We start from the raw sequence: 25,291 nt of genomic DNA on the forward strand, positions 1-25,291 counted from the left end.
CACAGAAGGAAACCCTTTTGTTTGTTTCTATCTAGCATAAAAGCAATGCCTGTTCATTTCAGAATATATATATCAAAGCACAACCAAAAAGTTACCCATTATCCCTTCTACCCAAAGACGATCAATCTTATGCCTTAATCCTTGTTTCCTTGTGTATTAACAATAAAATGCTGTTTTCTAGGAAGGCTTTCAACTTAATGACATGTTCCAGATATATTTTTCTGTCAACAATACATTTCTGCCACATTTTATAGAATGATACAAACTATTCCATTATATTTGTGGACCAAATGAACAGTGGTCATTCAAGCACAATTTTTTCTTATTATAAATAATTCTATGATGAATCACCTTTTGCATATATTTTTGGCCTGTGACAGCTGATTTTTTTTTTTTTTTTTGACAGAGCTTCCCTATGTTGCCCTCAAGTAGAGTGCCATGGCGTCACAGCCCACAGCAACATCAGACTCTTGGGCTCAAGCAATTCTCTTGCCTCAGCCTCCCAAGTAGCTGGGACTATAGGCATCCACCACAGTGCCTGGCTATTTTTTGTTGTTATTGTTGTTCAGGCCCTGGCCGGGCTTGAACCCGCCAGCCCCAGTGTATGTGGCTGGTGCTGTAACCACTTTGAGCTACAGGCACAAAGCCATGATTGCTGATTTTTATAGGACAAATTTCCATAAGCAAATTTAGTATGGGAAAGGGCATAAAGAGAGATTTTATGTCTTTTTTCCATATCCAAATCTTCTCCAATGTTTTCTCTGGAATATCCTTACCAAATAGTAAACACATTCAGGTTCAACAGTATCTCAAAGTCTTGGGTTTCAAGTTTGAGTTTTATATGGGATGTCCATGAACTTTATGGACTAATATATTTGCGAATGACTTCGTGGTCTATACCCTTTGAAAAAAATGCTTTTCCACCCAAATCTTTGAGAATAACTAGCTTCAGGAAGACAGGCAGTGTTTATTCTGTGGCTTCCAGTAGCTCTTGGCACAACACTTAGTATCCATTGGAAAGATGTACCCCCAAACTAGAAGCTTAGCATAGATGCTAAGAACCCATGGAGGTTCTCTGTTGGACAGTGATGTGTTCAGAGGATCAGACTGGCTGATGTGAGGGATAAGTCGGATGGTACTGAGACAGGAGGCAGGAGGCTTGGTCAGTGGGTTACCCAGAGTGAAGGTGGGCTGTGTTCACCCCAAGCTAGAGTGATGGGGCTGGTGGAGAAGCAGGATGGGGAGGAGGAGGTAGAATTGATAGGCTTCACTTAACTGATTGGTTATGAAGAAACAGGAAGAGTGAGGAATTTAGTTTGAGGCATGTGTTTGTTTGTTTTTATTCCGACAAATCAAATAAGATCATGTTTCCTTTTTTTTCTTTGACCAACAGAAAGTTCACAGCTCAGCTAGTGCTCAGTAACAGTGCAGTCACGCGCCACAATGATGATGTTTTAGTCAAAGGCAGAGCCCACGTGGGATGGTGGTTCCATAAGATCACAAGACTGTAGTTTGTACCTTTTCTGTATGAAGTGTGTTTAGATACACAAGTATCTGCCGTTGTGTTACAGTGAAGTGCTGTGCAGGTTTGTAGCCAAGGAGCCAAAGGTTGTGTCATACGGCGCCGGTATACAGCCAGCTGTGTGCCTAGGTTTGGGTGAATACACTCTATGATGTTCGTTTGATGGCAAAATCGCCTAATGATGAATTTCTCAGACAGTTTCCCCCGGGTTAGGTGGTGCATGACTGTGTTTGCATGACTTGTGGTGGTGGATGACTCATCTGATTAGGACTTTTTGGTTCTGGACAAGGTCTCTGAGGTGTAATTAGAACTGGGTAGTGCATCGTACATAGGTGAATAATAAATACAGGCTGGCTCTTACCCTAAGCAAGTCCCCTGGTGATGTAAACTCATGATGCCAAGGGGAAAGGAATGACAAAGGATTTGGATTAAAGCCAAGTATAACAAGCGGGGGCACAGTTGGGGTAGTGAATGCAATGGATAGACCCCTCAGCCCAGATTAACTGGTTTGACTTTTTATAGAATTAAAATTTTTAAAACTTGATTCATCCAAGCAACTCTATCCACTTCCTTTCCCGCTTTCCATTACCAAATAGTCAGTTTTATTACTTTTTGACACTTCTGTAAAATATACCAGGTAAGTATATTAGAAATCTGCGTTCAGGGCCAGTCTTAGTTTGTTTTAAACACAAACTTCAAATCAGTGTCCCAAAACTTCCAGATTTCTTTTATTTGATCTGAGTCTTGTGGGGCAGGCCTCTCACTGACTTGTGTCTGGTAATTTTCGTCCTTTTGTTTGCTCTTCTCTTAACGACGGAGACACTGGGGTGCTCGCAGTCGGAGACTCAGCGAAGCGACTGTTTGTCCTGAGGCAGGCATGGGCTCTTTATTCTTTACTTCCTTTTATTAAAAAATATTTGCCCTTTCTTAAAGTTGTCCTTGACTTTATTTTCAAAATCACAAAAAGTAAACTGGATGTTCTCTGGTGAGCACGTGGGAGATGATGCTGTTCCTTTTCTCCTCACTATTTCTTCTTTCACTTCTTCATTTCTTGGGATGCTTGTGCTGTTTTTCTCTTAATTTATTTTTTTATTTTTTCTGAGGAGGAGATGTACTGATCTTTTTTTTTTTTGTCTCGAGACAGCATCTCACTCTGTTGCCCCAGGCTGGAGTGTCATGGCCTCAGCCCTGCTCACAGCAACCTCAAATTCCTGGGATCTAGTGATCCTCTTGCCTCAGCCTCCCAAGTAGCTGGGACTCTAGGTGCCTGACACAAGGCCCAGCTAGTTTTTCTATTTTTAGTAGAGATGTGGTCTTACTCCTGCTCAGGCTGGTCTTGAACTCTTGACTTCAAGGAATACTCCTGTCTCAGCCTCCTGGGGTGCTAGGATTACAGGTGTGAACCACTGCACTTGTCCTGATTTTTTTTTAAATTCTGATGGCAGAATAGTTGAGGGGAGGACTCTTCTTTATTTTTTTAAAGTGATAGATCCATCACTTGTTTAAAAAAAGAACAGTTTTGTTGCGGTAAAATATTCATGTAGAATATACCATCTTGGTTGTCTAAATCTGCAATTCGGTGGTAATGAAAACATTTATATATTCTTTTTATCCGCTCTCTGTCCCTACCCTTTCTGGCCTTTGGAAACCACCACTCCACTCTCTGTCTCTGTGAGCTCCACTTTTTGTTAGCTCCCAGTTTAGAGTGAGATCATGTGATATTTATCTCTCTGTGGTGGCTTATTTCACTTAATATAAAGGCGTCTAGGCTGGGCATTGTGGCTCATGTCTGTAATCCTAGCCTTCTGGGAGACTGAGGTGGGTGGATTGCCTGAGGTCAGGAGTATGAGACCAGCCAGAGTCAGAGCAAAACCTCTTCTCTAAAAATAGCCAGGCGATGAAGGCTACATTGAACAGTTTGATGAGAATATTTCAGATTGTATATGAAACCAGCACATTGTACCCCTTGATTGCACTAATGTACACAACTATGATTTAACAATAAACAAAAATAATAAATAATAAAAAAACTAAAAATAGCCAGGTGTTGTGATGGGTGCCTGTAGTCCTAGCTACTCGGGAGGCTGAGGCAAGAGAATAGCTTGAGCCAAGAGTTAGAGCTTACTGTGAGCTGTGATGCCATGGCACTCGACTGAGGACCACAAAGTGAGACTCTGTCTCAAAAAAAAAAAATAAAGTCCTCTAGTTCCATTCATGTTGCTGCAAATGATAGGATTTTGTGTTTTTATGGCTGAATAATATCCTACCACGTTATATACACACCACATTTTATTCCATATTTTCTGTCCATTAAACTATTGAAATAAACAGGAGCACAGCTACCTCTTTGATATACTGATTTCTTTTCTTTTGGATATATGCCCAGTAGAGGAATTGTTGGATCATATAGTAGTTTTATTATTAGTTTCTGAGGAACGATAGTTTTTTGAACTCAGTTTGCTAGTATCTTGTTGAGGATTTTTGCATCTCTGTTCCTTAGAAATCCTGACCTTTAGTTTTTCTTTTTCGATTTGTCCTTTTCTGGGTTTGGTATCAGGGTAATGCTGGTCTGGAAGAATGAGTTTGGAAGCATTTCCTCATCTTCAATTTTGGGGGAATAGTTTGAGTAGGATTGGTGTTGGTTCTTCTTTAAATGTTAGGTAGAATTCACCAGTGAAGCTGTCAGGTCCTGGGCTTTTTAATGACAGGAGATTTTTTATTACAGCTTCATTCTCATTGCTTGTTTTTCTGTTGAGGTTTGGGATTTCCCCCCCACCTCCATCATTCTATTTTAATTAGTTGTATGTGTGTAGGAATTATCCATTTATTCTAGGTTTTTCAATTCATTGGCATGTATTAAATGTTTGTAAAAGAATTTGGAAATTATAATATCTTTGTAGTCTACCATAAAACTTAGTGATTTGACAGTTTGCTTCTATTACTCAGTTACGCATCTCTCTGGGATGGAAGGGTTAAACATATAGTAAATGTAACAAATTTAAAAAATAAGGAAAATAGTTTTTCTTACCTAGGATAGCATAACTTATTATAAGTATCTCTGGAATCATTCTATTTTTTTTTTTCTTTTTCTTATTGTTGGGGATTCATTGAGGGTACAATAAGCCAGGTTACACTGATTGCAATTGTTAGGTAAAGTCCCTCTTGCAATCATGTCTTGCCCCCATAAAGTGTGACACACACCAAGGCCCCACCCACCTCCCTCCTTCCCTCTTTCTGTTTCCCCCCCCATAACCATAATTGTCATTAATTGTCCTCATATCAAAATTGAGTACATAGGATTCATGCTTCTCCATTCTTGTGATGCTTTACTAAGAATAATGTCTTCCACGTCCATCCAGGTTAATACGAAGGATGTAAAGTCTCCATTTTTTTTAATGGCTGAATAGTATTCCATGGTATACATATACCACAGCTTGTTAATCCATTCCTGGGTTGGTGGGCATTTAGGCTGTTTCCACATTTTGGCGATTGTAAATTGAGCTGCAATAAACAGTCTAGTACAAGTGTCCTTATGATAAAAGGATTTCTTTCCTTCTGGGTAGATGCCCAGTAATGGGATTGCAGGATCAAATGGGAGGTCTAGGTTGAGTGCTTTGAGGTTTCTCCATACTTCCTTCCAGAAAGGTTGTACTAGTTTGCAGTCCCACCAGCAGTGTAAAAGTGTTCCCTTCTCTCCACATCCACGCCAGCATCTGCAGTTTTGAGATTTTGTGATGTGGGCCATTCTCACTGGGGTTAGATGATATCTCAGGGTTGTTTTGATTTGCATTTCTCTAATATATAGTTGATGAACATTTTTGCATGTGTTTGTTAGCCATGAAATCATTCTATTTTTAAATTCATCTTAAAACCATCAACAACATACCATTAAACTGGTTAACATCTTTGTAAGGGTTGTCTTGTTAAAAAGCTAATTTTCCCAGATTAAGTAGAAATCATGAAATAAATAGTAGAATTCATTAAATAGAAATAACTTCAAATTTTGGGAAAACCAAAGGTTTTATTTAGTTTCTGTGACAGTGTCAGTATGTTGAGTATTAATAGACAAAACACAGTGTCATTCCTCACCTACTGGGAGGCTGAGGAAGAAAAATCCATTGAAAATTGAAGATGGGAGAGACTGACCGCGTTTCTTGCTCTTACAAGATATCAGAGGTGAGAGTTATAATTGGGCATTCCTTATTGTAGGCATTTGCTGATTTATGCCCTCACGTTGCAATGAATCTTCAGAAAAACTAAGCTTTGGCGTTATTAAGGCTAATTGAATTGCTCTGAATTATAGCTTGTGTAGCGTATTATCTAGTGGAATGATCATCATAAAGTCTGGAGGAAACAAATAGCCAAGGATTGGTTAAACAGGGAATTTCATTGGTCTTTTTCCCTCCCTTTAAAATCAACCCTCTGAACACACTGGGATTGAAGGCCCACTAGGCCTTATTTCTTAGCATTCCTGTATGCAGCAATCTCACCGCTGTTTATTATGGAGAAGCAGGAACTGATTTTCTTGTCCAGTTTTTAAATTTTAAAATCACATTTGCCGAAGTAATTACACAAGAGGTTAATGAATAGCAAAATCCTTTTGCACTCTGGTTAGAGCTTAGATAAGAAATAGCGTGCTTTGTCTCTCTTTTTGCATTTCCATACGGCAAAACCGTTGCTGTGAGGGACAGGCAGAGAGCAGATTAGTTTCCAAGCTTGAAACAATAGCCACATAATGGCCTGAAATGAAAATGCAAGTTAAATATCATTATTATGACAAGAACAGGGAGATAGAATGAACCCCAAAACATCATCTATAGGAAAAGTAATTTAAAATGTTAAAGTACAGCCAGTTTGGAGTGCAAACGAGCAGGAAAAGGGTTTTGGCGCATATTTGAATGCGTTTGGATCACATTTAAAGTGATGTAGTGTCTGACCAGCTATATACATGGAAATGCACCAATGGCTGCCTGTGTCATATGGATGTACAGTTTGCACATCTGCGTGCACACACACACGGGAACTTACTGCACACACACGGGAACTTACTGCATACACACGGGAACTTACTGCACACACACACACGGGAACTTACTGCACACACACACACACACGGGAACTTACTGCACACACACACACGGGAACTTACTGCACACACACACACACATGGGAACTTACAAGTGTATTGGCAAAATTTATGAAATGGAGGAATGTGGTGAATCCAATTATTCTTTATGATCGATGTAGCTTGTAAAGTAATTCACTTGGCTGAATTGTGCCCGGAAGAAACCCTTGAAAGGAATCCCTTGGTCCTTCCACATCTCTGAGGGCTAGTTTTATGTGTCAACCTGGTCAGGGCATAGCATCCAGTTTTATAACCAGATAGCAACCCAGGTGTTGGGGTGAAGGTATTTTATAGATGTGGTTAGCATCCATCATCAGTTGACTTGAAGTGAGGGGTTGACTTTGACAGCACGAGAGTCCTGATCCAATCACTTGAAGGCCTTAGGTGTAAAAACTGGTTTCCTGGAGAAGAAGAAGAAATTGTCTCAAGACTGTGGCATCAATTCCTGCCTGAGTTTCTAGTCCTGTGCCACACTTGCCAGGCCCCATGAGCAAATGAGCCAACCCTCTCTTTCGGCCCGGCCTGAGGCTCCCACCTGTAATTCTAGCACTCTGGGAGGCTGGGGCAGGAGGATCTCTTGAGCTCAGGAGTTCAGAACCAGTCTGAGCAAGAGGGAGACCTTGTCTCTACTAAAAATATCAAAATTAGCCAACATATCAGTATGTTGAGTATTACATAGACAAAACACAGTTTCATTCCTCACCTACTGGGAGGCTGAGGGAGAAAAATCCATTGAAAATTGAGGATGGAAGAGACTGGCAGTGTTTCTTGATTTTATGAGAGTTCCGAGGTGAGAGTTATAACCAGGCATTCCCTATTTGAAGGCATTTGCTGATTTATGCCCTCACATTGCAATGAATCTTCAGAAGGACTAAGCATTGGTGTTATTAAGGTGTTGTGGTGAGTGTCTAGAGTCCCAGCTACGGGGGAGGCTGAGCGTCTGTAGTCCCAGCTACGGGGGAGCCTGAGGCACTTGAGCCCAGGAGTTTAAGGTTGCTGTGAGCAAGGCTGAGGCCATGACACTCTAGCCTGGGGCAACAGAATGAGGCTCTGTTACAAAAAATAAAATCTTTTAAATTGTGTGTGTTTCTGTCTTCCTGGTTCTTTTTCTCTGGGGAACCCTGAGACCCTCGGCCTTTCATTTACATGATAGTCTTAATCTCCTTCACACATTCCTGATTTAAATCTGATTTTTCAGTGACCCCACTTGATTGATATTTAAATTATTTTAGACTCATTTCAACCTAAAGATTAAAACGTGAATTAAATTCTGCAGAAAGGTCTCATCAGGAGAAAGGCGCTGAGTTAACATGATGAGATTTTACATGATGCTTTTTCTTCAGGAAGTTGAGACGTCTTTCCTTGGAGTCTGCATTCTGAAACAGAGGCACAGACCAGGCCCAAAATAGGAAAGTGGGGTAGGCGGCTCTCAAACTTGTTGGGCACAGTGTTGAAGAGAAATATGGCACCATCAGTCTTCTTTAAGTGAAAAATAGACAGTAGGCCAGGAAGTTTGAATTTTGCCTGGGGTTTGAATTCTTTACTATGAGGCATAGTGTGAAACTTGCTACAACTACTGACAGAAAATAAAAATCTTACCAGAAGTGATCTGACTACAAACTGGGTGATCTTTTAAATAAATGTGCTAATCACAGTGCTGATTAGCAATGACCTGACTATAGGCTTCCAGGGGAGGGGTGTCAGCATCCTGGAGCAAAAGCAAAGCCTAGATTGTCCTCAAAACCCCCCCTCTCCCAGGAAGATGAGGAGGGCCTCCTGTGGCTGGTGGGCTGGGGATGACCAGCAGTTCATGGGCTGAGCCTGCTTGCAGGGGGAGCGTGTTCGCCTACCCTACCCTCTGCAGGGTGCTACAGGGCTCCCACTGTAAGAAAGCGGCTGTTGCTCAGGTCAGCTTGTGCCAGGGTGGCCGAGGTGATTTCTAAAGTGCTAGAGCTGTGGCCGCAGGTGAATGCTGTCATCCATCCTGAAATTCCAGTAAGAAAGTGGAGTTGAGCTGCGTTTTGATCTCTGCCTGTTGGTTGTCTGGGTCTTTCTTCTCGATCAGTTCCTAACTCTGGAAGGGAAGAAAAGGAATTTCCAGGTAACTCCCTGAAGTCCCAGCAATGTGAACTCATGATAAAAGGATTTCTTTCCTTCTGGGTAGATGCCCAGTAATGGGATTGCAGGATCAAATGGGAGGTCTAGCTTGAGTGCTTTGAAGTTTCTCCATACTTCCCTCCAGAAAGGTTGTAGTAGTTTGCAGTCCCACCAGCAGTGTAAAAGTGTTCCCTTCTCTCCACATCCACGCCAGCATCTGCAGTTTTGAGATTTTGTGATGTGGGCCATTCTCACTGGGGGTGGATGATATCTCAGGGTTGTTTTGATTTGCATTTCTCTAATATATAGAGATGATGAACATTTTTTCATGTGTTTGTTAGCCATTCATCTGTCGTCTTTAGAGAAAGTTCTATTCATGTCTCTTGCCCATTGATATATGGGATTGTTGGCTTTTTTCCTGTGGATTAATTTGAGTTCTCTATAGATCCTAGTTATCAAGCTTTTGTCTGATTGAAAATATGCAAATATCCTTTCCCATTGTGTAGGTTGTCTCTTAGCTTTGGTTATTGTCTCCTTAGCTGTACAGAAGCTTTTCAGTTTAATGAAGTCCCATTTGTTTATTTTTGTTGTTGTTGCAATTGCCATGGCAGTCTTCTTCATGAAGTCTTTCCCCAGGCCAATATCTTCCAGTGTTTTTCCTATGCTTTCTTGGAGGATTTTTATTGTTTCATGCCTTAAATTTAAGTCCTTTATCCATCTTGAATCAATTTTTGTGAGTGGGGAAAGGTGTGGGTCCAGTTTCAGTCTTTTACATGTAGACATCCAGTTCTCCCAACACCATTTATTGAATAGGGAGTCTTTCCCCCAAGGTATGTTCTTGTTTGGTTTATCGAAGATTAGGTGGTTGTAAGACGTTAGTTTCATTTCTTGGTTTTCAATTTGATTCCAAGTGTCTATGTCTCTGTTTTTGTGCCAGTACCATGCTGTCTTGAGCACTATGGACTTGTAGTACAGACTAAAATCTGGTATGCTGATGCCCCCAGCTTTATTTTTGTTACAGAGAACTGCCTTAGCTATACGGGGTTTTTTCCGGTTCCATACAAAATGCAGAATCATTTTTTCCAAATCTTGAAAGTACGATGTTGGTATTTTGATAGGAATGGCATTAAATAGGTAGATTGCTTTGGGAAGTATAGACATTTTAACAATGTTGATTCTTCCAAGCCATGAGCATGGTATGTTCTTCCATTTGTTAATATCCTCTGCTATTTCCTTTCTGAGGATTTCATAGTTTTCTTTATAGAGGTCCTTCACCTCCTTCGTTAGGTATACTCCTAGGTATTTCATTTTCTTTGAAAGTATGGTGAAGGGAGTTGTGTCCTTAATTAGCTTCTCATCTTGACTGTTATTGGTGTACACAAAGGCTACTGACTTGTGGACATTGATTTTATATCCTGAAACATTACTGTATTTTTTGATGACTTCTAGGAGTCTTGTGGTTGAGTCTTTGGGGTTCTCTAAGTATAAGATCATGTCGTCAGCAAAGAGGGAGAGTTTGACCTCCTCTGCTCCCATTTGGATTCCCTTTATTTCCTTGTCTTGCCTAATTGTATTGGCTAGAACTTCCAGCACTATGTTGAATAGTAAAGGTGACAGAGGACAACCTTGTCTGGTTCCAGTTCTAAGAGGAAAAGCTTTCAGTTTTACTCCATTCAGTAAAATATTGGCTGTGGGTTTGTCATAGATAGCTTCAATCAGTTTTAGAAATGTGCCACCTATGCCTATACTCTTCAGTGTTCTAATTAGAAAAGGATGCTGGATTTTATCAAATGCTTTTTCTGCATCTATTGAGAGGATCATGTGATCTTTATTTTTGCCTCTGTTAATATGGTGGATAACGTTTATAGACTTGCGTATGTTAAACCAGCCTTGCATCCTTGGGATGAAGCCTACTTGATCATGATGAATGACTTTTTTGATGATAAGCTGTAATCTATTGGCTAGGATTTTGTTGAGAATTTTTCTGTCTATATTCATGAGTGAGATTGGTCTGAAATTCTCCTTTTTGTTTGGGTCTTTTCCTGGTTTTGGTATCAGGTTGATGTTTGCTTCATAGAATGTGTTGGGGAAGATTCCTTCTTCCTGAATTTTTTGGAATAATTTCTGCAGTACAGGAATAAGCTCTTCCTTCAAGGTTTGATAGAATTCTGGAGTGAAGCCATCTGGACCAGGGCATTTTTTGGTTGGAAGCTTTTTTATTGTTTCTTTGATCTCAGTGCTTGAAATTGGTCTGTTCAGGAGCTCTATTTCTTCCTGGCTGAGTCTAGGGAGAGGGTGTGATTCCAAATATTGATCCATTTCTTTCACATTGTCAAATTTCTGGGCATAGAGTTTCTGGTAGTATTCAGAGATGATCTCTTGTATCTCTGTGGGATTAGTTGTTATTTCCCCTTTATCATTTCTGATTGAGGTTAATAGAGATTTTACTTTTCTATTCCTTGTTAGTCTGGCCAATGGTTTATCTATTTTATTTATTTTTTCAAAAAGTCAACTCCTTGTTTCATTAATTTTCTGAATGATTCTTTTGTTTTCAATTTCATTGATCTCTGATTTGATTTTGGAGATTTCTTTTCTTCTACTGAGTTTAGGCTTAGATTGTTCTTCTTTTTCCAATTCCATAAGATCTCTTGTGAGATTGTTGATGTGCTCTCTTTCTGTTTTTTGAATGTAGGCATCTAAAGCGATGAATTTTCCTCTCAAAACTGCTTTTGCAGTATCCCACAGGTTTTGGTAGCTTGTATCTTCATTGTTGTTATGCTCAAGGAAGTTAATGATTTCCTGTTTTATTTCTTCCTGCACCCATCTGTTATTCAACAGAAGATTGTTTAATTTCCATGCCTTTGGGTGGGGTCGAGCATTTTTGTTAGAGTTGAGTTCCACCTTTAGTGCCTTATGGTCTGAGAAGATACAAGGTAAAATTTCAATTCTTTTGATTCTGTTGATATTTGTTTCGTGTCCCAGGATATGATCAATTTTGGAGAATGTTCCATGGGGTGATGAGAAGAATGTATATTCTTTATCTTTGGGATGGAGTATTCTATATGCGTCTATCAAGCACAGTTGTTCTAGGGTCTCATTTAAATCTCTTATATCCTTGTTTAATTTCTGTTTAGAGGATCTGTCCAGCTCTGTAAGAGGAGTGTTAAGGTCCCCTGTTATTATGGTATTATCAGATATCATATTGCTCAGACTGAGTAAGGTCTGTTTCAAGAATCTGGGAGCATTTAAATTGGGTGCATAAATATTTAGAATTCAAATGTCTTCTTGTTGTATTTTTCCCTTGACCAATATAAAGTGACCATCTTTGTCTTTTTTGACTTTAGTTGCTTTAAATCCACATGTATCTGAAAATATGATTGCAACTCCTCTTTTCTTCTGAATTCCATTTGCCTGAAAAATTGTCTTCCAACCCTTGACTCGGAGCTTTAATTTGTCTTTTGAAGCCAGGTGTGTTTCTTGCAGACAGCAAATGGATGGCTTGTGTTTTTTAATCCAGTCAACCAATCTATGTCTCTTCAGTGGGGAATTCAAGCCATTAACATTTATTGAGATAATTGATAAGTGTGGTAGTATTCTACTCGTCTTATTTGGTGAGAGTCCATTGCTTAGTTTTATCTTTTGCAACAGTGTGGAGGTTAGGTTCTGTCCTTTAATTTCTGAGTTCTTACTTTGCTGCTGATCCATTGTGGTGGTCAGTGTGAAGAACAGGTTGAAGTATTTCCTGTAGAGCTGGTCTTGTTGTGGCAAATTTCCTCAATGTTTTTATATCCCTGAATGATTTGATTTCTCCGTCAATTTTTAAGCTTAGCTTAGCAGGGTACAGAATTCTGGGCTGGAAATTGTTCTGTTTAAGTAGATTAAAGGTAGATGACCATTGTCTTCTTGCTTGGAAAGTTTCATTAGAGAAGTCTGCAGTCACTTTGGTGGATTTGCCCCTGTAGGTCAACTGGCGCTTACTCCTGGCAGCTTGCAGAATCTTTTCTTTGGTCTTGACTTTGGACAGGTTCATCACAATGTGTCTTGGAGAAGCTCGGTTAGAGTTGAGGCGACCTGGGGTCCGATAGCCCTCTGAAAGCAGTGTGTCAGAATCTTTGGTGATATTTGGGAAATTTTCTTTTATAATATTCTCTAGTATGGCTTCCATTCCTCTGGGGCATTCTTCTTCCCCTTCTGGAATTCCTATAACTCATATGTTGGAACGCTTCATAAAGTCCCATAATTCTGACAGTGAACGTTCTGCTTTCTCTCTTTTCTTTTCTGCCTCTTTTACTATCTGAGTTATCTCAAAAACTTTGTCTTCTACCTCTGAAATTCTTTCTTCTGCGTGGTCTAACCTGTTGCTGATACTTTCCATTGCGTCTTTAAGTTCCCTGATTGACTGTTTCATTTCCTTCAGCTCTTCTATATCCTTTTTATATTCTTCATATCGTTCATCTCTTATTTGATTCTGTTTTTGGATTTCCTTTTGGTTATTTTCCACTTTATTAGCAGTTTCCTTCATTGTTTCCATCATTTCTTTCATTGTTTTCAACATGTGTATTCTAAATTCCCTTTCTGTCATTCCTAACATTTCTTTATAGGTGGAATCCTCTGCAGTAGCTACCTCATGGTCCCTTGGCGGGGTTGTTCTGGACTGGTTCTTCATGTTGCCTGGAGTTTTCTGCTGATTCTTCCTCATGAGTGATTTCTTTTATCTGTTTCCTTGCCCTAATTTTCCTTTCACTTCCTCTTGCTCTTTAAGTTCTCGTGCCTGTGGACTAAGGGTTACAGGACCAGAAGGGTGAGAAGGTTGAAGAGCAAAAAAGGGATGAAAGAAAGGAGGACCGAGTGATAAGAAAAAAAAAAAAAAGAAAAATAGAGAAAGGAGAGGGGTTGGGTAAAAGGAATATTGACAAAAAGAGGAGAGGCACAGAAAGAGGGAGACAGAGCAATATAGGTGTACAGTAGGGTACTTTGATACAACCTTAAAAAAAAAAACCACCTTCTGGGGGTGCCCAGTTGGGCGGTTCCCTTGAGGTCAGCAGCTCTTTGCTAACCTTATCAGACACAGTGCCCCACCTCCACCAAGTAGAGAGGAAAGACAAAAATGCTATAAATCAAACCAAAACAAGCAAACAGAAAACTTTACGGGATAAAATTGGGTGGAAAACCAAATAATAGCGGTAGAAACACTAACAAAAATGAAGTTCTAATTATTGAAATAGGCAGCAATGGGAAATTATAATTAAACTAGAAAAATTGAGAAAGAAAAAGGATCTGTATGGAAAAGGTTGAACTTAAAAAACAAAACAACAATCAACAACATCAAAATAAACAAAAAAAAACAGCCAAACCAAAAAAAAAAAAAAACACAACCAAAACAAAGCAGTATGTATATGTTATTGAATATTGTCTGGGCAACACTTGGTCTTCTGGGGTATGAGATGTTAATTACAGTTCTGATACGACTGGAGGCTGCTAGTTTCTCAAACCCCAGCAGGTAGACACCCTAAATCTCTCTTCAGCCCACTTAAAAGGCACTTTGAACTTGTTCACTTGCTGAGCAGAAGCTTTCCCAGGGGAAGTGCTTGTCGCTGGAATCACTGCTGAAGTGGCTATCCACTTACCCTGTGTGCCAAAACTGGTCTCCCTCTGCCCCCAAGGGTTAGGGCTGCAAGGTGGCTCAGACCCCGCCCTTAGGCTACTTGGTCTCTGTAGCTTAGGCTACAGCTCCCACCCAATTCTAGCTCTGCGACCCTGAGAGCAGAGCTTGCCGGGGCAGATCGCTCACAATGGCTGCCTGTGACCCAGAGGCAAACACTGTTAGCTCCGTCTGGCTCAGCGGCTCAGACTGGGGCCCTAGAGAAAGGCCAAAGTTCTCCGCACTCCCGCTCAGGCTCTCCCCAAGGCAGTTCAGCTGAGTGCCAAGTCCAAAGACACCAAAACAGTTCACAGGTAAGGCCTTTCTGGTTTGCAGTCTCGCTGCTACTGAACTTACAGTTGCGGGCGGGTTTAGACGGATTGAACACACGCGACCACTTGCCAGTTTTCCACTGTTTTAGTCCTCCTCTTGGGGTCCGGAAGTCTCTCGCTGACTCCCTGTATCCTCTCAGGGGTGACGATAGGCAGATTCCACCAGCCAGAGATGCCTGGAGTCCTCAGACTCACGGTGCCCAGATGCAAGGAAGCTGTTACTCGGCTGCCATCTTGCTCCGCCTCCTCCCAAATTATTTCTTTTTCAACTTGGCAACAGTATCTTCTTGCCAGATGTTTTCAAAAATCTCTTTACTTTGACCTGAGGATGTGGATATACAGCATTTTTTGTTTTGAAATTAAAAGCCTTCTCTCCCTTCTGTTGCCAAATCATCTTGTCACTGTTCACCCGACGCTAAGAGCCTGTTATTCAACAACGTGGCATGGGGGGATTAGAAAGTGTAAATCAAAGTCTAATCACATTCATCCCAGAAAACGTAATCGTACAGAGAAGAAACTCCTCCCGAGCCCCAGAACCACCTCCTCCTCCTCTGCTGTGGTTGTGTGGCAGGTCTGATCGTTCCAGCAGTAACTTACTCTCTTGAGCATGTCTGAAAACAGTTACATTTTAATTAATTCCCCTGAGAGCAGGAAAGTGTTAATTAGGACCAAAAAAACCATTCTGTGTTTGTCTCCTGTGTGATTTTTGCCTCCCATTTCCTCCTCCCCGTGTTTTGGAATTGAGCCTGACACAGTAGGAGACCTCCAGGGTCTCCTGGTGGTGCAGGGTTTATGCTCAGAGGACACCTTTGTGTTTCTGTTGGCTGGAGCCCCGCCTGGAAACCCAGGACATCAGCCCTACCAGAAAGGAGCACCTACCACAGCATCCAGGGAGGATGGTCAGTGTGCCCAATGCCATGCCTACAGTGATGGAGTAAATAGGGGTGGCAGCACCTGCCAGTCCGTGGGCAAAAGTGTGCAAGAGCAGACATCAGAACCAGTCACAGGCTCATGAGATGGCTCAGAACACTTCCAGGCGTGACCCGGGGACAGAATCAAGCTTGCACGCTGAAAGTAGTAGAGAGGGAAATGTAAGGTATCAAGTTTAGTTAGGAATGAGATAGACTCAAGGGATGGTGCCTTAAGCAAAATAGGAGTTTTCTCATCAAGGGAGGAATCTACAGGTGGGCGTCTAAGTATAGAATGAGGACTCCACAGGTGACCAGGGATCGAGGTTCCTATACCTTTCTGCTCTGTCATTCTTAGTAGATGGCTTTGAATCTTTTAGGTGGCCTCCTGGTCACAAACGTGCTGCTGGAGCTACGGCCATCACATCCAAGTTCCAGGAAGGAAGAAGGAATAAGAAGGGCAAAAGGTATTTATCTATCAATGGAATCCTTCTCTTCCTATCTCTCTCATCCTTCTGGAAAAATTTCCCAGAATCTGCCACTCCTGTCATCTACCTGGCAACTTCTTTCTGTTTATGTGTGACAAACTAGAACTTGGTTATTCATAGACTAAAATGTGGCTACTCTTGCCTGCAGATGATGCCAAGAGGGGTTGTTTTTATTTGCCTGCTTGTTTGGTTGCTTTTTGTTTGTTTTAGCTGAACACATTGTCTCTTGGGAAAACATATGGGTGGGGGAATCAGTGTGTTTTGGGGGTGGCTTGAGAAATTTTGCTGCAGTATCTTGTCTTCTGGTGCTATCATTTATAAGATTATCAAAGCAAACCCTGGCCTTTGCTTTTCCCAAATTTTATACTTTCTCTTTCTAGATCTTCGTGTGGCTTGGCTTCTTCTTTTTTTTTTTTTTGGTAGAGACAGAGTCTCACTGTACCGCCCTCAGGTAGAGTGCCGTGGCGTCACACGGCTCACAGCAACCTCTAACTCTTGGGCTTACGCGATTCTCTTGCCTCAGCCTCCCGAGCAGCTGGGACTGGCTTGGCTTCTTAAATGTCACCTTTTCAGAGAAGATGTTCCCACATTTTAGCACCTAAATGTAACTAAAAGCGGGGAGATGTAAGGCATCAAGGTTTCCTATAAATAATGGAGACTCATCTCTAATAAAAATAAAACACAGCCTGTTTTATTTATCTTCAGCAACTTGCAATGTGGGACATTGCTGTGGTCTCAATGTTTGGTTTCTCCCAAATTTCATATGTTGAATCCTAATCACCAAGGTGAGCGTGGTGGGAGGTGGGGCCTTTGGAGGTGATGAGGGCTTGAGGCTGGGGCCCTGACGAATGGGATTACTGTGCTTATGAAAGGGACCCCAGAGAGCTGCCCTGTCCCTTCTACCAGCTAGGGATGCATTGAGAAAACACCATTTCTGAGGACTCGGATCTGCCAGTGCTATGATTTTAGATTTCCTGGTTTCCAGAACTGTGAGAAAGAAATCCCATTGTTTACAAGTCTGAGATGTTTTGTTATGGCAGCCGGAACAGACGGACAGGTGGCCTCTGTCTTTCCACCAGAAGGTAATCCCCTGGAGAGCAGGCACCTGCCTCTCTTATTCCTCGGTAATACTATTCAAATTTCTATAGAAACCTAAATTATGAGTTTACCTGAATTTGAAAAAAAAATGGCTTTTTACAAAACCACTTCAATGGCAATTATTCCTTATGTGACAGTGGAGAAGGAGTCATTGTCCTTCAAGGACCTTGAGCAAGCAGAGGGCCACACTGCTTCCCATTTGCTGTCAGCTGCTGGTTCAAATCTGAACCTCATCCAAATTGCAAAGTAGCACTTGACTTGGGCCTCAGGTTATTCTAAAATAGACCTTGGCTGTAAGATCTCAACCAGCCGCAGACCTACTGTGAACCTATCCTCCATGATGACGGGAGAGAAGGCTGAGTCTGTGTTCTAAGGGGCGGTGGGCACGTCCTTACAGTCCCTGGATGGTGGTAGTCCTTGCAGGACTGAGGAGTTAGGAAATCATTCTAGGACTGGGCCTTAGGGAGGCAGCTGTGGGAGGGGGAGGTTGGGAGCCGGCCCTGGAGGAGGAGAAGCAGCTGAGATTCAGAGTCCACAGTTACCCAGAAATACTCCATGGGCCAAAAAATAGAGCTCCCCTCTTCCTTTCTCCATCTTCCTGCTGCTGTTGAATGGGGGAATGACCCCTCCTTCCCACACATCTCTTAGGTTGTCCCTTTTAGGGACATACGTACAATTTTATTATTTGATTCCTGAAGCTTAGAGCCTTCATACTCATATTTGCTTTGGGGCAAAAATGCTTGTATCAGTCAGGGCTTTCCACGAAGAGAGCCAGTAGGGGATGTGTGCATGTGTGTACATTTGTATTTACATACATACATGTCTATATAAAACATTTATTTCAAAAATTTGACTTATGGGACCGTGGGGGCTGGCAAGTCCAAAATCTGCTAGGTAGGCTGGAAACATGCCGGTGGAGGCTGACGCTACAGCCTGAAAACATATTTTTTCTCCCTCAGGGCCTCCTTAGTTCTGCTCTTAAGACCTTTCAACGTATTGAATGAGGCCCCTTATGCTACATGGGATAGTCTCCTTCACTTAACTCAGCAGAGGTTGATGTGAACCATGTGTATTAAATACCTCTGCAGCAAGTGGGCGAGCTGCCCAGCCAAGGTGATGCCCGTACAAAAACCTTCACAGTGGCTCTGGGAACAGCCAGGATTTGGCCCTGGGCACCACGCTTCCTGCTCTGGTGGGACTGAGGGGGAGGGGGAGAGTCTCATGTCTGCATTTCTGCCTGGGCAAGTATTTGTTATTTCCAACAAGAAGGTGAGTGGCTCCTGCCCACCTCTCCTCTGTACATCAGACTGCAAAGTGTAGCAGCGACTGTGTCACAGAGCTGCATCCCCAAGGACAGGACACCTAGAGAGCAACAGTGGGCTCCTCTCCAGCTGTCTAAGAACCATGGCATGCTGGCTAAAATGCAGATTCCCGGGCCCACCCAGACCCATGAATCAGGACATCTGTTTTGAGCAGACTCCCAAGGAGACTTAGATGCCCAGTAGTGTTTGGGGATTACTTCTATTCACACGTCAGTATAGCTGCCATGGTTTCACCATCTAGCAAATCTCTCCGGCTGCCCTGAAATTTTAGGGTAATTAGAAGGATACTTATAATTAATGAGTCCCTTTAAGCTTTTTCCTCTTTTCAATCCAATTTCACAGAGCTGAGTGAATGATCTCAGTTCATGTTGTTATCTAGAAGTCAGCCTCCTCTTCACTCCCTGGAGATGGATGTGGGTGAGAAATAAACTGGCGCCTCCTTATCTGGAGGCGATATGGTCCAAGGCCCCACAGTGGATGCACAAAACTTCAGATAGCACCGAACCCTGTATATATTTTTTCTGTTACATGCATACATATGATAAAATTTAATTTATAAATTAGGCACAATTTATAAATTACAATAATACAAGAGAACGATTGTAACAGTATCTGTAATAAACCTGATATGAATGTGGCCTCTCACTTTCAAAACAGCCTTTTGTACTGTCCTCATCTTTCTCCTTCTTGGAATCTTCCAACCTGATGTCTGAGCTTCTTCCCAGTGACTAACAGATGGGGGACATTTACAGTGTGGAGACGGCAGAGATAGGGATGAGTCAAGTCCAGGGCAGGATGGGACTGGGTAGCTTACAATTTCACCATACAACTCAGAACAGCATGTGATTTAAAACATTTGAATTGTTTATTTCTGGAGCTTTACATTTAATATTTTTCGGACTGCATTTAACCTTGGGTAACTAAAGCCTCAAGTGAAAACTTGGTCAATGGAGTGCTACTATAGTGAGTGGAAAACTCACCCAGTCCTTTGCTTTTCCACATGGCTCTGTTTGCAGCAGGAAGTTCTGCAGAAAACCCAGCACCTTTGTGGGACAGACAGAGCTCATGTCTACTTTATTCTAATTTTGTACTGACTATGAGCTCTTTTCTCTGCCTTTTCAGAGCTGCTAGTTTGAGCCAACTCATCTCCTAAAAGCCAAAATCCTTCAGTTTGAGTATAATTCCTACATTCATTTGAGATGAGATTCAGCTTATTTCAACGTAATGTGCATTTACTATGTACCTACTGTCAACAAAAAAGTCAGAGGTCTTCATAAATTTGGGAAGGAGCCCTTTATTTCTTAAGAACAGGATCCCTATTCAATAAATGGTGCTGGGAGAACTGGATAACCACATATAAAAAACTGAAACTGGACTGCACCTTTCACCACTTACAAAAATTGACTCAAGATGGATAAAAGATTTCAGTCTAAGACAGGAAACAATAAAAATCCTAGAAGAAAGTGTGGGAAAAACTCTTGAGTATGTCAGCCTGGGGAAAGATTTTATAAAAAAGACTTCAGTGGCAATTCCAACAACAACCATATAAAATAAACAAATGGGACTTAATTAAACTGAAAAGCTTCTGCACAGCTAAGGACACAACAATCAAAGCAAATAGACAACCTCCAGAAAGGGAAAAGATATTTGCATGTTATGAATCTGACAAGGGCTTGATAACTAGGATCTACAGAGAACTCACATCCACAAAAGAAAGCGGTCCCATCCACCTACCACCAGGCAGGAGACATGAACAGAACTTTCTCTGAGGAAGAGAGGCGAATGGCTAACAAACATTTGAAAAAATGCTCATTGTCCTCAGTCAGAGAAATGAAAATCAAAACCACCCTGAGATATCACCTAACCCCAGTGAAAATAGCCCACATAACAAAGTCTCAAAGCTGCAGATGCTGGCGTGGATATGGAGAGAGGGGAACATCTTTACACTGTTGGTGGGACTGCAAACTAATACAGCCTCTTTGAAAGGAAGTACGGGGAGTCCTCAAAGAACTCAAAATAGATTTCTTATTTGATCCCACAATCCCGTTACTAGGCATCTGCCCAGAAGAAAAAAAATCATTCTATCATAAGGACATTTGCACTAGATTGTTTATCACAGCTCAATTCACAATCGCCAACATGTGGAAACAACCTAGGTGCCCATCCACCCAGGAATGGATTAACAAGCTGTGGTATATGTATACCATGGAATTCTATACAGCCATAAAAAGATGGAGACTTTACATCTTTTGTATTAATCTGGATGGAGTTGAAACACACTTTTTTTAGTGAAGTATCACAAGAATGGAAAAGCAAATATTCAATATACTCACTAATAGGAAGCCAGTAGATAATCTAATACATGCCCACATAAGAGAAAAAGTTTAATTCAATTGAGAGGAGGGTGTGCTAGAGAGGGGTGAAAGGGGAGGGGGGGGATCAGTGTGCTCCCACTCAGTGGGCAGCAGGCGAGAGTATGCGGGACATAGCTACAAGAGGGACTCTACCTAACTAATGCAAATGTTGTAACCTAGTTGTTTATATCCTCATATTAACCTGAAATTTAAAAAAGAGGGGATCACACCCTGCAGGTGGCGAGCAGGCTTCCCGCCCAAACCAGAAGCAGGTGCTTTGGAGGAGTGTTGGTGGGAGGTGCGTGCTGGAAGCGCTGGCTAAACACACACATTCAGCAGACTACGGAACTGCTGTGGGTATTCATGGGGGGGTCCTGACACACACTTACTGAATAATTATGCCTGTTACTACAGGCACGAGCCATGTTCACTTTGGGGCGGAGACTTAACATTTAAATGCATTACAATTAGGCCTTCATGGGTCAACACGTGAAGTAGGGACACAGAGGAGCTCAGTGCACAGCCTCTGCAAACCGGGCAGAGCCAGTCCCTGGCCGTGGGCTCTCATCAGGAGAAAGTTGCTGAAATCAGTCTCTTGTCCAATCAAAGCTGCCATTATGGCTTGCGGGGTGGGGGTGGGGCGGTCAGCAGGTGGTGGTGAATGACCTGTGATTGTTTGAATATTGCTCATTTCCAAGCTGGTGCTTACTTAGCTGATAGAGGAAAAGAACCCCCTGTGGCAGTTAGAACATAGTTTCTTTGTTAGGTGTCGGGGTGCGTGGCTGAACCTCTGCCCAGCATGGCCTCAGGTCTTGTTTATAGTTTGGCATCTTATTGCCACAAAGAGCCCATTCGGTCAGTCTTGCGGTCTCTATCACAATTTTAACATTAATGTGTGTCCAAACAGGAAAAGGGAACGGGTGTGACCAGGAGTGTCCAACCTTCTGTCCCATCACAATCGAGAACTCGGTTTTCAAGGTTTCCCGGGAGTCCCCTTGGGTTGATGGGGTGGGGAAGTTTAGGATTTTATTTTTAGTTCTGGCTGCTGTGTGTACACATTGTGGCCAGACTCTGAGAGAAGAGGGTGGACTAGGTACAAGGTAACTAAAAGGAGGTCCCTGCTGTCCAGGAGCTGTCTGCCTATTGACAGAGATGTCATTAAACAGCTAATTACGGTGTAAGGAAATAGAAAGTGAAGGTTAGCATGAAGGCACAGCGGAGGGGGACCAGTGCTGGAAGGCAGGGTCCTTGTCACAGGCAGAGAGAGGGAGCTTGCTGGAAAGCAGGGCACCCATTGGCACGGCCCATTCTGTACATGACAGGTGTGACTAAGTCTGTGTTTTGTCATAGGTTTTAGTTACGTCTGAAGACAGCAGAGACTGTCCCTGCTAACAAGCTCTGCAGAGCTCAGCCCCGGCACCTGAAGCCTGAAATGGTTAAGTGAGCCTCAGCTGGGGTGCGTCCAGCTGCGTTAACCAAAACCCAGGTTCGGCTGCTCTCAGATCTTCTCTCACCATCTTGAGCAGCCAGCCTGCTGCCCACACACTCACAAGCTCAGGTTAATCACACTCAGCTCGACCTTCCCTTTGCCACAAACCAAACTAAATCTCTAAAAATCATGTGATCCTCAAGGGCTCAGGGCGGGTGGGTAGGAGGTGCTCTGGGATTGCTAAGGCAGCAGAGGCTCCCTCTGACTCTGGAGCTTGGGGCATAGAGCCATCCACACACATCCTTTCTGTTATAAGCAATGATGCTGGAAGATGGTCCTGTGGTCACCTTCCCTCTCTCTTCTTGGGCCCTACAATGCTCAGCCTTTTATGATTAAGCTTCTTGGATCTTTTCCTACAAGGGTACAAGGTGCGTTAACATGCAGACAAGGAAAGCACGTGACCCCTGTGGACTGGCCTGTGCTCCCTGGGCTGGCTTGGTAACTTTGTGACTTGTGACCTGGGCAGTGCATCCTCTGGGTGTCACATTTGCCAGGACCAAGTATGTCCAAAGATGACAATGATGTGCTTGTTTTAGGTGGGAATTTGTTGGGTACAAGGAACAGAGACCCAACTAAAACTTGCTTGAGCTAAGTCTGAATGCTTATGGAATATAGAAGTTCAGGGATAGAGCTGAATTGCTTCCCCCATGGTGGTTAATTCTTAGGTTGGCTCTTTCTGGGCACAGCTAAACCAGCCAGAGCCTGCTCCAAGTGTAAATGGTTTTCCTTGCTCCCAAGCTCAACCATCCGGTATAAAATGCCACATAGGACTCTGTTTGGTTTTACTTGGGTCACATGATCATCCTGTGGCCAATCACTGTGGACACCAAAGGCTGATCTGGGCCACCCCCTACCACTAAGGAGAAGGCGAGGCAGTGTCACCACCTAGCAGGAGAGAAAGGACATTTTCCAAAAGAAAGAGTATTAGCCTGTAGCCTCTGGACTGTCTGGGTGCCATCGACCCAAGTAACAGGTGCTTTCAATATTTGAGGTAGGGTGTGAGAGCTTTGCCTGAGGTTTGGGAACCTCCACACCCTTCTTTCCAATGTGGCTTCAGCCCTCCCAAGGCTCACAGCATGCCTGCCTCACAGAGGGGAGGATTTTCTATCTCAGGTCCCTGCACAGGCTTTGAAATCAGGGGTGACTCTGAATAAGGCAGGACAGGCACCGTCTTGATTGTCTAATTGATTTTTCAGCTTCAGTCCAGTTAAGCTAATGCTACCCCTGGGACACTGAATGATGCTCACCAGAGTGTTACATCTACCTGCTTAATTTCCATCTGAGAGATCGATGGGTGAGATCGGGCACATTATTACCCTTGTGTGGGCACTCAGCAGTGTTTGCAAATTAAGATTGATTACATGGGCAGCCACCTGCAGGAATTCCTTAAGTCATTAATTCATGGTTGGCATTAGCTGTTTGATGGATATCATCAAACATGAATCAGAAAGAGCTGTCAGCTCGTTTCTAGGAGCATGGGGACATGTTGCTGTCAGCACTCTGCATGATGGATCCCTAGTGACAGCTTTCTCCAGGTGTGGTCCCCATGCCACTTACTCCCCAGGTACCTAGGAAGTGGTTTAAGGTGCAGAGTCCTGGGACTCACCCAGATAAATGGAATCCCATTCTCTGGAGAGAGGGCCCAGGAATCTGCCTTTTAAAACAACCCCCCCTCCCCCATAGTTATTCCTTACAGACACTAAAGTTTGAGGACCTTGTCCTGGAGTTTCCATCATGCCGCTTTGTAGCGGTTTCACAACCTGGCAAAAAGCAAGAGGAGACTTTGGGGTCACTGATGTGCAGGTCACCAAGAAGTTGCTTTGCAGGGGCCACAGCCGGGCAGCTGCAACATTGAGAATGAGGGAGGGCAGAGAATGTGTTTGACAACCCAGGAGGACTTGGCCAGCACTGCTCAGTGTTGACTGAGTACTGATGGGAGAACCAAGGTTTGGACTCCAGTATGTTGTAGAATCCTCCAATCAGATCAAGGAGGAGGAGCCAAAGACCAGTGTTGGAGTGAGCCTGGGGGAGGACCAGTATTCCCTGGAGGGCTTGTTAAACCACAGATTTCTGGGTCTCCCCAACTCCAAAGACCCTGGTTCAGTAAGTCTGGGAGGAAGCCACGGTTTTGCATTTCTAAAAAGCTGCTAAGTGGTACCCATGGTACCTTCAATAGTTCACCTTGGGAATATGGAGATAGGAGTTCTCCTGCGGCTGTCGAGCCTTCTTCCCCACCACCTCAGCTAGGGACACACACACTATATCTTTCTGGAGTTCTTGTGGGGATCCACAGAAGGACCCACCATGTTTTTACTTTGTGTGTCTTAGTACATGTAGCACTTTTTCTTTTTTAAGCCCTGTTTGTATTAAAACTTCGAACATTTTCAACCCCTGTACTTAGCTGCCTTAAAGGTAAACACCTGGGCACATGTGTGGGTAGGAATGCAACTTGTGATGAAGGAAACACAGCTCTTGACCAGAGTAGGATGGTTCTTTTGGAGTTTAGAGGAAGAAAAACATATTTGTCCTCTACCCTCCTAGCTTGGCTGAGACCCTGAAAATTAAACTGACGAAAGATGAATTAGCCAGAGGAAAAAAACAAAGCTGTTAACATGTATATCTTGCAGACTACATGGAAGGAACTGCCAAAAGGGTGCTTACAATTGGGGCTTATATAGCAGCTTGACAAAGAACAATCCATTTATAGAGCAGTGACGAGACAAAGGAAAAGATGTCTATGTTTCCAAGGGCAGCAAACTGTGGAAAGGTAAATCTATGAGGAGAAATGAAGGAAGTTCAGTGTGATTTTAATAAGATTTGTTATATAGACGCCTCTCGGTGCCATCTCTGGGCTGGTGAGAGTCTGGTGTCCTCTCTGGTGATTTAAAGTCTAAGACTACTGCTGGGCGCGGTGG

Source organism: Nycticebus coucang, chromosome 3 (genome assembly GCF_027406575.1).
Source record: "Nycticebus coucang isolate mNycCou1 chromosome 3, mNycCou1.pri, whole genome shotgun sequence".
Taxonomy (NCBI): Eukaryota; Metazoa; Chordata; class Mammalia; order Primates; family Lorisidae; genus Nycticebus; species Nycticebus coucang.